General features: G+C 39.0%; 1 non-coding gene across 1 annotated transcript; it reads left to right on the top strand.

The window, feature by feature from the left end:
* Positions 1–1,110: 1,110 nt before the first annotated feature.
* On the top strand, positions 1,111–1,214 carry LOC112787014 (small nucleolar RNA R71). Its single transcript, XR_003194453.1, has one exon. It is a non-coding gene; the product is annotated as a small nucleolar RNA R71 (small nucleolar RNA).
* The last annotated feature ends 9,513 nt before the right edge of the window (positions 1,215–10,727 follow it).

The raw sequence follows: 10,727 nt of genomic DNA, 5'->3' as shown, positions 1-10,727 counted from the left end.
TTCTGAGGCAATCTCAGTTGATCCAATGCATTTAGTTCATTGGTTAACAGGGGAGGTTCATCTCCCCAAGTCTCATTACCAAATAAATTGGCATTCAGCTTCATGATTGCACCAAGGAACTTGGCAACTTGCTCTTCAGTAACATCCTCATTCTCTTCAGAAGAGGAATACTCATCATAGCTCATGAAGGGCGTAAGGAGGACTAATGAAATCTCTATGGTCTCTAAATGAGCCTCAGAGTCCTCTGGTTCCTCAGAAGGAAACTCCTTATTGATCTCTGGACGTCCCAGGAGGTCTTCCTCCTTGGGATTCACGTCCTTCTCCTTTCTTGTGGGTTCGGCCATGATGGTCAATTCAATGGCCTTGCACTTTCTCTTTGGATTCTCTTCTGTATTGCTTGGGAGAGTACTAGGAGGAGTTTCAGTGATCTTCTTACTCAGCTGGCCTGCTTGTGCCTCCAAATTGCTAATGGAGGACCTTGTTTCATTCATGAAACTCAGAGTGGCCTTAGATAGATCAGAGACTAAATTTTCTAAGCTAGATGAATTCTGCTTAGAATTCTCTGTATGTTGCTGAGTGGATGATAGAAAAGGTTTACTACTATTAAACCTATTTCTTCCACCATTATTAAAGCCTTGTTGAGGCTTCTGTTGATCCTTCCATGAGAAATTTGGGTGATTTCTCCATGAGGGGTTATAGGTGTTTCCATAAGGTTCACCCATATAATTTACTTCTGCTATTGCAGGGTTCTCAGGATCATAAGCTTCTTCTTCAGAAGATGCCTCTTGAGTACTGTTGGATGCAGCTTGCATTCCATTCAGACTCTGAGAAATCATATTGACTTGCTGAGTCAATAGTTTCTTCTGAGCCAATATGGCATTCAGAGCATCAATTTCAAGAACTCCTTTCTTCTGAGGCGTCCCATTACTCACAGGATTCCTCTCAGAAGTGTACATAAACTGGTTATTAGCAACCATGTCAATAAGTTCTTGAGCTTTTGCAGGCGTTTTCTTTAGGTGAATGGATCCACCTGCAGAAGTATCCAATGACATCTTAGCTAATTCAGATAGACCATCATAGAATATATCCAGGATGGTCCATTCTGAAAGCATGTCAGAAGGACACTTTTTGGTCAGTTGCTTGTATCTCTCCCAAGCTTCATAGAGGGATTCACCTTCCTTTTGTCTGAAGGTTTGAACATCCACTCTGAGCTTACTAAGCTTTTGAGGAGGGAAGAACTTGGCTAAGAAAGCCGTGACTAGCTTATCCCAAGAGTTCAGGCTATCTTTAGGTTGAGAATCCAACCATATTCTAGCTCTGTCTCTCACAGCAAAAGGGAAAAGCATGAGCCTGTTGACTTCGGGATCTACTCCATTAGTCTTAACAGTATCACATATCTGCAAGAATTCAGTTAAGAACTGAAAAGGATCTTCAGATGGAAGTCCATGAAACTTGCAGTTTTGTTGCATCAGAGAAACTAATTGAGGTTTAAGCTCAAAATTGTTTGCTCCAATTGTAGGGATAGAGATGCTTCTTCCATGTAAATTGGAATTAGGTGCAGTAAAGTCACCAAGCATCCTCCTTGCATTATTATTATTTTCGGCTGCCATCTCCTCTTCCTGTTCGAAAATTCCTGTAAGGTTGTCTCTGGATTGTTGTATTTTAGCTTCTCTCAGTTTCTTCTTCAGAGTCCTTTCAGGTTCAGGGTTTGCTTCAACAAGAATGTTCTTGTCATTGCTCCTGCTCATGTGAAAAAGAAGAGGACTAAAGATACCGGGGATCCTCTTTACCACAGTATAGAGGTTCCCTTGTGTGAGTAGAAGAAAAGAAGAATAAGATTGTAGAAGAGAAGAATTCGAACTCAGAGGAGAGGGAGGGGTTCGAATTTTGGGTGAAAAGAAGTGTTAGTAGATGAATAAATAAATAGAAGGATATGAGAGAGAGAATTTCGAAAATTAAATTTTAAAAAAGAGTTAATGATTTTCAAAAATTAAAGGAGAATTAAAATTAAAATTAAAATTAAAATTTAAACAATTAATTAATTAAAAAAAATTTTGAAAAAGAGGGAGGTATTTTCGAAAATTAGAGAGGGATAGTTAGTTAGGTAGTTTTGAAAGAGATAAGAAACAAACAAAAGGTTAATTAGTTAGTTGAAACAAATTTTGAAAATCAATTTTTAAAAGAAAAGAAGATAAGAAGTTAGAAAAGATATTTTAAAATCAAATTTTTGAAAAAGATATGATTTTGAAAAAGATAAGAAAAAAAGATATTTTTGAAAAGATATGATTGAAATTAGTTTTGAAAAAGATTTGATTTTTAAAATCACAATTAATGACTTGATTCACAAGAAATCACAAAATATGATTCTAGAACTTAAAGTTTGAATCTTTCTTAACAAGCAAGTAACAAACTTGAAATTTTTGAATCAAAACATTAATTGTTGATGATATTTTCAAAAATATGATATAAAATTAAGAAAAAGATTTTTGAAAAATATTTTTTTAAAATTTTCGAAAATAAATAGGAAAAATGAAAAAGATTTGAATTTTTTTTGAAAAAGATTTTGAAAAAGATAAGATTTTTAAATTGAAAATTTGATTTGACTCATAAGAAACAACTAAATTTTTTAAAAAATTTTGAAAAAGTCAACTCAAATTTTTGAAAATTTATGAGTGAAAAAGGGAAAGATATTTTTTTGATTTTTAAATTTTTAATGAAGAAAGAGAAAAACATGAAAAAGACTCAATGCATGAGAATTTTTAGATCAAAACAATGAATGCATGCAAGAACACTATGAATGTCAAGATGAATACCAAGAACACTTTGAATGTCAAGATGAACACCAAGAACTTATTTTTGAAAAATTTTAAGAAAAGAAAAACATGCAAGACACCAAACTTAGAAATTTTTTTTATATTTAGACACTAAGAATTCAATAATGCATATGAAAAACACCATACAACACAAAACAATATAATATGAAGATCAATCAAGAAGGTTTATCAAGAACAACTTGAAGATCATGATGAATGCAATGCATGAATGCAATTTTCAAAAAAATGCAAGATGAGTATGCAATTGACACCAAACTTAAAATTTGACACAAGACTCAAACAAACAACATATATTTTTTTATTTTTATGATTTTATTAATTTTTTTTTGGATTTTTGTATATTTTTTTCGAAAAACATATAGGAAAAAGAAAATAAGAAATTCAAAATTTTTAATAAGAATTCCAGGAATCTTTCAATGTTAGCCTAAAGCTCCAATCCAAGGGTTAGACATGGCTTAATAGCCAGCCAAGCTTTAGAAGATACAAATCAGTCATACAATAACAAATTTGATTAGCAACAACTAGCTTGCTCTTGTAATGATGACTTGGAAGCCTCAGTCTAAATGAATTTAGACATGGCTTTACGGCCAGCCAGGCTTCAACATGCTTCATGAAACTCTAGCATTCATTCTTAAAAATTCTGAAATAATTTTCGAAAACAGATGAGAAATTTTTGAAAGATTTTTGAAAAATTTTTGAAAATAAAACAAAAAGAAAATTACCTAATCTGAGCAACAAGATGAACCGTCAGTTGTCCAAACTTGAACAATCCCCGGCAACGGTGCCAAAAACTTGGTGTACAAAATTTTGATCCCTGGTAATGGCTCAAAAAACTTGGTGCTCTAATCTTAATTTATAATTTGTCACAACTTCGATACAACTAACCAGCAAGTGCACTGGGTCGTCCAAGTAATAAAACCTTACGTAAGTAAGGGTCGATCCCACGGAGATTGTCGATATGAAGCAAGTTATGGTCATCTTGTAAATCTCAGTCAGGCGGATATTAAATGGTTATGGAGTTTTCGAATAATAATAGTAAATAAACAGAAAATAAAGATAGAAATACTTATGTAATTCATTGGTGAGAATTTCAAATAAGCGTATAGAGATGCTTTCGTTCCTCTGAACCTCTGCTTTCCTGTTGTCTTCATCCAACCAGTCCTACTCCTTTCCATGGCAAGCTTTATATAGGGCATCACCGTTGTCAATGGCTACATCCCATCCTCTCTGTGAAAAAGGTCCAAATGCTCTGTCACGGCACGGCTAATCATCTGAGGTTCTCGATCATACTGGAATAGGATTCACCCTCCTTTTGCGTCTGTCACTACGCCCAGCACTCGCGAATTTGAAGTTCGTCACAGCCATCCCTTCCCAGATCCTACTCAGAATACCACAGACAAGGTTTAGACTTTTCGGATCTCAAGAATGGCCATCCATGGGTTCTAACTTATACCACGAAGATTCTAATATCTCGGACTCGGTCCTCTGTATTAGATATCTAAGAGATACTCATTCTAGCTTGTTTGCATGTAGAACGGAAGTGTTTGTCAGGCACACATTCATAAGTGAGAATGATGATGAGCGTCACATAATCATCACATTCATCATGTTCTTGGGTGCGAATGGATATCTTAGAAGCGGAATAAGTTGAATTGAATAGAAAACAGTAGTACTTTGCATTAAATCATGAGGAACAGCAGAGCTCCACACCTTAATCTATGGAGTGCAGAAACTCTACTGTTGAAAATACATAAGTGATAATGGAGTTCATTGGTCTCGGCCCCAGAGGTGAACCGGAGTAACCAAGACTGCGAATACAATGATAAAAAGTTCTATATATACTAGACTAGCTACTAGGGTTTACAGAAGTAAGTAATTGATGCATAATTCCACTTCCGGGGCCCACTTGGTGTGTGCTTGGGCTGAGCTTGAAGTTTACATGTGCAGAGGCTTCTTTTGGAGTTGAACGCCAAGTTGTAACGTGTTTTTGGTGTTCAACTCTGGTTTGTGACGTGTTTCTGGCATTTAACTCCAGACTGCAGTGTAGAACTAGTGTTCAACGCCCTTTTGCATCGTCTAAACTCGGCCAAAGTATGGAATATTATATATTTCTGGAAAGCCCTGGATGTCTACTTTCCAACGCTGTTGAGAGCACACCATTTGAGTTCTGTAGCTCTAGAAAATCCACTTTGAGTGCAGGGAGGTCAGAATCCAACAGCATCAGCAGTCCTTCTTCAACCTCTGAATCTGATTTTTGCTCAAGTCCCTCAATTTCAGCCAAAAAATACCTGAAATCACAGAAAAACAAACAAACTCATAGTAAAGTACAGAAATGTGAATTTAACATAAAAACTAATAAAAACATCCCTAAAAGTAACTAAATCATACTGAAAACTATGTAAAAACAATGCCAAAAAGCGTATAAATTATCCGCTCATCACCCATACGTCAAACAACTCAATCTCTAGTATTCCTTGCTGAGGCATGTCGTGACCATGAGGGAGATTTCCAGACCTTTGGCAACTATCATAGTTACGGACAAACTCTCTAGAGTCCTTAAAGAGAGTAGGCTAGTAAAAGCCACTTTGGAGAACCTTGGTGGCTGTCCGCTCACCTCCAAATTGTCCTCCAAAGTCTGAGCCATGGCAATTCTATAGGATTCTCTGTGCCTCTTCTTCAGACACACATCATTGGATTATTCCATCCGAGCATCTCTTAAAGAGATATGGTTCATCCTACAAGTAGTAATTTGCATCATGCTTGAGTTTCCGGGCTTGCTGCTTGGTAAACTCCTTGGGAATGAACCTAATGGCCTTGTAGTTTGCAATGTCTGCAAACCAAGGTGCTGTCCGAATGGTATAGAGTTGCTCATCTGGAAAGGATTCGGATATGTCAGTGGAAAGAGGAGAATTCCCCGCCACTGGCTCAATCCGGGACAAGTGGTCAGCCACCTGATTTTTTGTCCCTTTTCTGTCTCTAATTTCTATATCAAACTCTTGCAGGAGTAATACCCATCTTATAAGTCTGGGCTTAGAATCCTACTTGGTGAGTAGATACTTTAAAGCATCATGGTCAGTATAGATAATGACCTTAGATCTTACTAGGTAGGATCTGAACTTGTCAATGGCATAAACCACTGCAAGTAGCTCCTTTTCTTTAGTAGTGTAATTTTTCTACACATTATTTAATACACGACTAGCATAGTAAATGACATGCCGGAGGTTGTCATGTCTCTGCCCCAGAACTGTGCCAATGGCATGATCATTGGCATCACACATTAGTTCGAATGGCGAATCCCAATTGGGTGCAGAAATGATAGGAGCAGTGACAAGCTTGGCCTTCAGAGTTTCAAAGGCATGCAGACATTCTTGGTCAAAGACAAATGCGACGTCAATGGCCAAGAGATTACACAGGGTTTTTACAATTTTCGAAAAATCTTTTATAAACCTCCTGTAGAATCCTGCATGTCCCAGAAAACTTCTGATCGCCTTGACATTAGAAGGTGGTGGTAATTTTTTAATCACTTCCACCTTAGCTTGATCTACCCCTTGCTTGATATCCAATGCCCAAGAACAATGCCTTCAGTCACCATGAAGTGGCATTTTTCCCAATTTAGAACTAGGTTTGTTTTTTGACATCTTTTCAGAACTAAGGCTAGATGATCAAGGCAGGAATCAAATGAGTCTCTAAAAATAGAGAAGTCATCCCTGAACACTTCAAGGAACTTCTCTACCATATCAGAAAAGATAGATAGCATACATCTCTGAAAAGTGGCAGGTGCATTGCACAGGCCAAATGGTATTCGTCTGCAGGCGAACACGCCAGATGGACATGTGAATGCTGTCTTTGCTTGATCCTGTGGATCCACTACTATTTGATTGTACTCAGAATATTCATCCAGGAAATAATAAAAAGCATGGCTTGCTAGCCTTTCTAGCATTTGGTCAATGAAGGGTAAAGGAAAGTGATCTTTCCTGGTGGCGTCATTGAGTGTTCTATAGTCAATGCACATACGCCACCCTGTACCTGCCCTTGTAAAAATCAGTTCATTCTTTTCATTGTGAACTACTATCATGCCTCCTTTCTTGGGAATAACTTGGACAGGGATCACCTAGGGGCTATCAAAAATGGGATAAATAATCCCAGCCTCCCAGAGCTTAGTGACTTCCTTCTGCACTACTTCCTTCATGACCGGATTTAGTCACCTTTGTGGTTGCACCACTGGTTTGGCATTATCCTCCAACAGGATTTTGTACATGCATTGGGCCGGCTAATTCCCTTAAGGTCACTTATAGACCACCCAAGGGGCGGCCTTGTGTATTTTGAGCACTCGAATTAGTGATTCTTCTTCCTGTGGCTCTAAGGCAGAGCTTATGATTACAGGATAAGTGTCTCCATCTCCCAGAAATGTGTACTTCAGGGAGGATGGTAATGGCTTGAGCTCAAGCTTTGGAGGTTTCTCTTTTTCCTCAGGGGTTTCCAGAGGTTCCTCTGAATCAGGCTAGGCATCAGTAAGGATGTCATTAAGCCCTTCCTTAAGACTTTCGGCCATGTTGACTTCTTCCACCAGGGAATCAATAAGGTCAATGCTCATGCATTCCTCAGAGGTGTCTGGATGTTGCATAGCCTTGATAGCATTCAGTACGAACTTTTCCTCATTGACTCTGAACGTTACTTCCCCTTTTTCAACATCAATGAGGGTTCGTCCTGTAACTAGGAAGGGTCTCCCTAGAATTAGGGATGCACTCTTGTGCCCTTCCATGTCCAACACCACAAAATCAGTGGGAAAAGTAAAGGGTCCAACCCTAACAATCATGTCTTCAATTACGCCAGATGGTATCCTAATAGAACCATCAACAAGTTAAAGGCATACGCGGGTTGGTTTGACTTCATCAGTCAAATAAAGCTCCTTTATTAATGAAGCAGGTATTAGCTTGATGCTTGCTCCAAGGTCACATAGAGCTGTCCTTGTACAAGCATCACCTAGAGTGCATGGTATCATAAAGCTTCCAGGATCCTTAAGTTTTTCTGGTAAGCTGTTCTGAATGATTGCACTGCACTCTTCAGTAAGGAAGACTGTTTCTGTCTCTCTCTGATCCTTCTTATGACTTAAGATGTACGTCATCAACTTGGCATAAGAAGGTATCTGTTAAAGAGCCTCTACAAAATGTGTAAGAACTAGAGTTTTCACTAATAAAATAACTTAAATGCCCAAATTAGGTTCTGGAAAGATGGAATGAGAATTTAGGGATTTAAATATGATTTTTGGACTCAATGGATTTTTCCGAGTCGAAAAATGTGTTTTCAGCGAAAAACCGTGAAAAACTGTAAACCGGCAGTTGAACCGGTCAAACCGATTTACGTCTGGCTGGTACTGTGCGAGAAAAAGTGAAAATAGTCGAAAACCTTAGAAAAATATTAGAAATGAAAAATCGGGAGTTAATTTTAAAGTTTTGGCCCAAAGTTAGGTCAAACGGGCTAAAAACGCTAACGGGTTGGACCGGGCCAAAGTTCAAAATATATAAGGGCTCATTAATGAACACATTCATCATTAAACACACACACACAATAGAATTGAGAAGAGAGGAGGGAAGAAGAAGAAAACCCCCATTGACACTATTCACTCCTCACTTCAACTTGCGATATCTCGAGTTACGGTGCTCCGATTTGCGTGCCGTCAGCGGCTACGCGTTCCTTGTGAAAAGCTCTACAAAATCTATGTAAGAAGATGGTATGGCAAGCTCGAAATCTTCTCATTTCTTCTCTCCAAAATTTAGGGTTTTTTTTAGGGCTTTGGGTTAAATGAGTTTTTGTGATTTTGGATGTTTAAGTTTACTCTAATCCTTGCTTAGCATTGGATTTTGGCTATTAAATCTGTTGGAAAAGGTAAGAGATATTAAACTCTTGTGATATTATGTTTAAACAGAATTCTAGGTTGATTTGTGATGGTTTATGCATATATAGTTTGATTATTGTGAGTTTGGAGCTTGTAGGTGCTTGTTGGAGTTACTTTGGTGGCTTGCTTGTGGCTGGAAGCTCATTTGGTGCTCAATTTTAAATTTTGGTTCATATAAGGAATTGGCCAAGGTATGATTTTGATTTCCTTTATGTAATATGTAAGACCCAGAACTTTGAAAAGTCTTATTATAATCAAGTCTCAAATCATATAGTTATTTATAGCCTTAATTTCAGAAATTACTTTCTTAAGGATAATTAAGGCAAGTTGTGATTTATTGAATTTGAGATGAGTTATGATTATTATCCAATTTTATAATTATTAGATTATTTTCTATATTTAAATTATAAAGTTGATAGTTATGAAATAATAAGGATTTTATATGATTTGGATTAGATAAGTAATATTTTAAATATTAATACTGCTACTTTGAAAAATAAAGAGTTTAATTATATTATCTCTAGTTATCTTGATTTGGGCATTTTACAGAAAATAATTTGTGAAATTGATGAGCAAATAGTATTTTCTATATATAATTAGTGTTGGATTTAATTTGGAATTCAATTACTATGTTGTCCACAATTTTATCAAAAATTACTAAAATGTCCCTAACCCTAATTTTCCTCAAAAGACCCTAACTTTGAAAACCCTACCCAGTAACCCATTGCTTCCCCATGCCCCAGCTGCAGCCGAAATCCCCTTTTTTCTAACTCAGCAGCAGCGTTTCTTTTCCATGAAAGAAAGAAAGGAGAAACAGAAGGTGGGAGAAGAGAAACGGGGAGGAGAGGGGGAGAACGACGCCGATAGGCGTCACTGCCGCCGCGCCGTCGCGTTGCGCAGGGACAAGAGGAGTGAGATCCGAGAATGAGGCAAGGATCTGCGCCGGTGGCACTGGGGTTTGCCGTCGTCGCTTGATGCCGCTGAGGGGAGGAAGGTCAACCACCGGAAGGAGCTGTCGATGTCATCCTCGCGAGTCACCATCCCCGAGTTGCAGCACCATGGTGCCAGCCTCTTCGCGCCGCCGTGGCTGCCTGCGCTATCGTCGTCGCCGTTGGTCCACCGGGAGTCGCTGTCGAAGTTGAGACACAGAGAGAGAGGGTACGCGAGTGAGAAGGGGCTGAGGGTCTGAAACCGCCGTGCCTGGTCTCATCTGTGAAGCCATTGCCTCCGTCACTATCGCCGGCAAGGAGAGAGCACCGTGGGAAGAACAGAACGCGGTGGAGGGGAAGCCGGTCCGCCATTGAGTTGCCGCGTCAGAAAAGGGATTCATGCCGCCGGAATTCCTCTGCTGCCGCCAGAGTTTCTGGTCGCTGCCGTTTTGGTGAGCTTGCCCTGTTTCTGACTGCCAAGAGTGGTTCTATGACTTCCGGGACCACCGCTGAAGCTCCGACTGAGCTTCTGCCACTTGAGACCTTGCTGCCGTCGCCGGAAAAGTCTATCGATAAGGGTCTTAAGTTGGTTCCCCTTTCTGTTGAGTTTCTGGAAACCTCACTGTCACTGCATATGGTTCAGGTCATCGCTGCCGCTTGAGGTGGCTGCCGGGCTGCCGCCAAACCGGTTCGGAGACCGCCGCTGCTTCGGTTTAGCCGTTCCTTCTTCGGTTCGGTAAGCGTTTAGATTTGAAAGCCTTTTAGTTACCATTCTGTTATCATACACTGAGGTTTGTGGCGTTAATTACTATAGGATTGAGTTTCGGTTGTTGTATGTTGCGATCCGAGTTGTTGAGACTGTTGCGAAAGTGGCTTGGAGCTGAGGTTTTGGTTGCCGTCAGTTCGGGTTGAGGCGGAAAGAACTTGATGAGGCATTTGGGTTATGGAATTGCGTTTTGAAGTAGGGGCGCTTTCCAAAAACTATATTCTTATATATTGGAATTATTACATATGGATACTGTTGTGAGATATTGTGTATTTGGTGATTGTATCTGCCTTATGTGTCAT

The sequence above is a fragment of the Arachis hypogaea genome, chromosome 20 (assembly GCF_003086295.3).
Source record: "Arachis hypogaea cultivar Tifrunner chromosome 20, arahy.Tifrunner.gnm2.J5K5, whole genome shotgun sequence".
In the NCBI taxonomy this organism is placed as follows: domain Eukaryota; kingdom Viridiplantae; phylum Streptophyta; class Magnoliopsida; order Fabales; family Fabaceae; genus Arachis; species Arachis hypogaea.
This window is presented reverse-complemented; position numbering and strand designations above follow the sequence as displayed.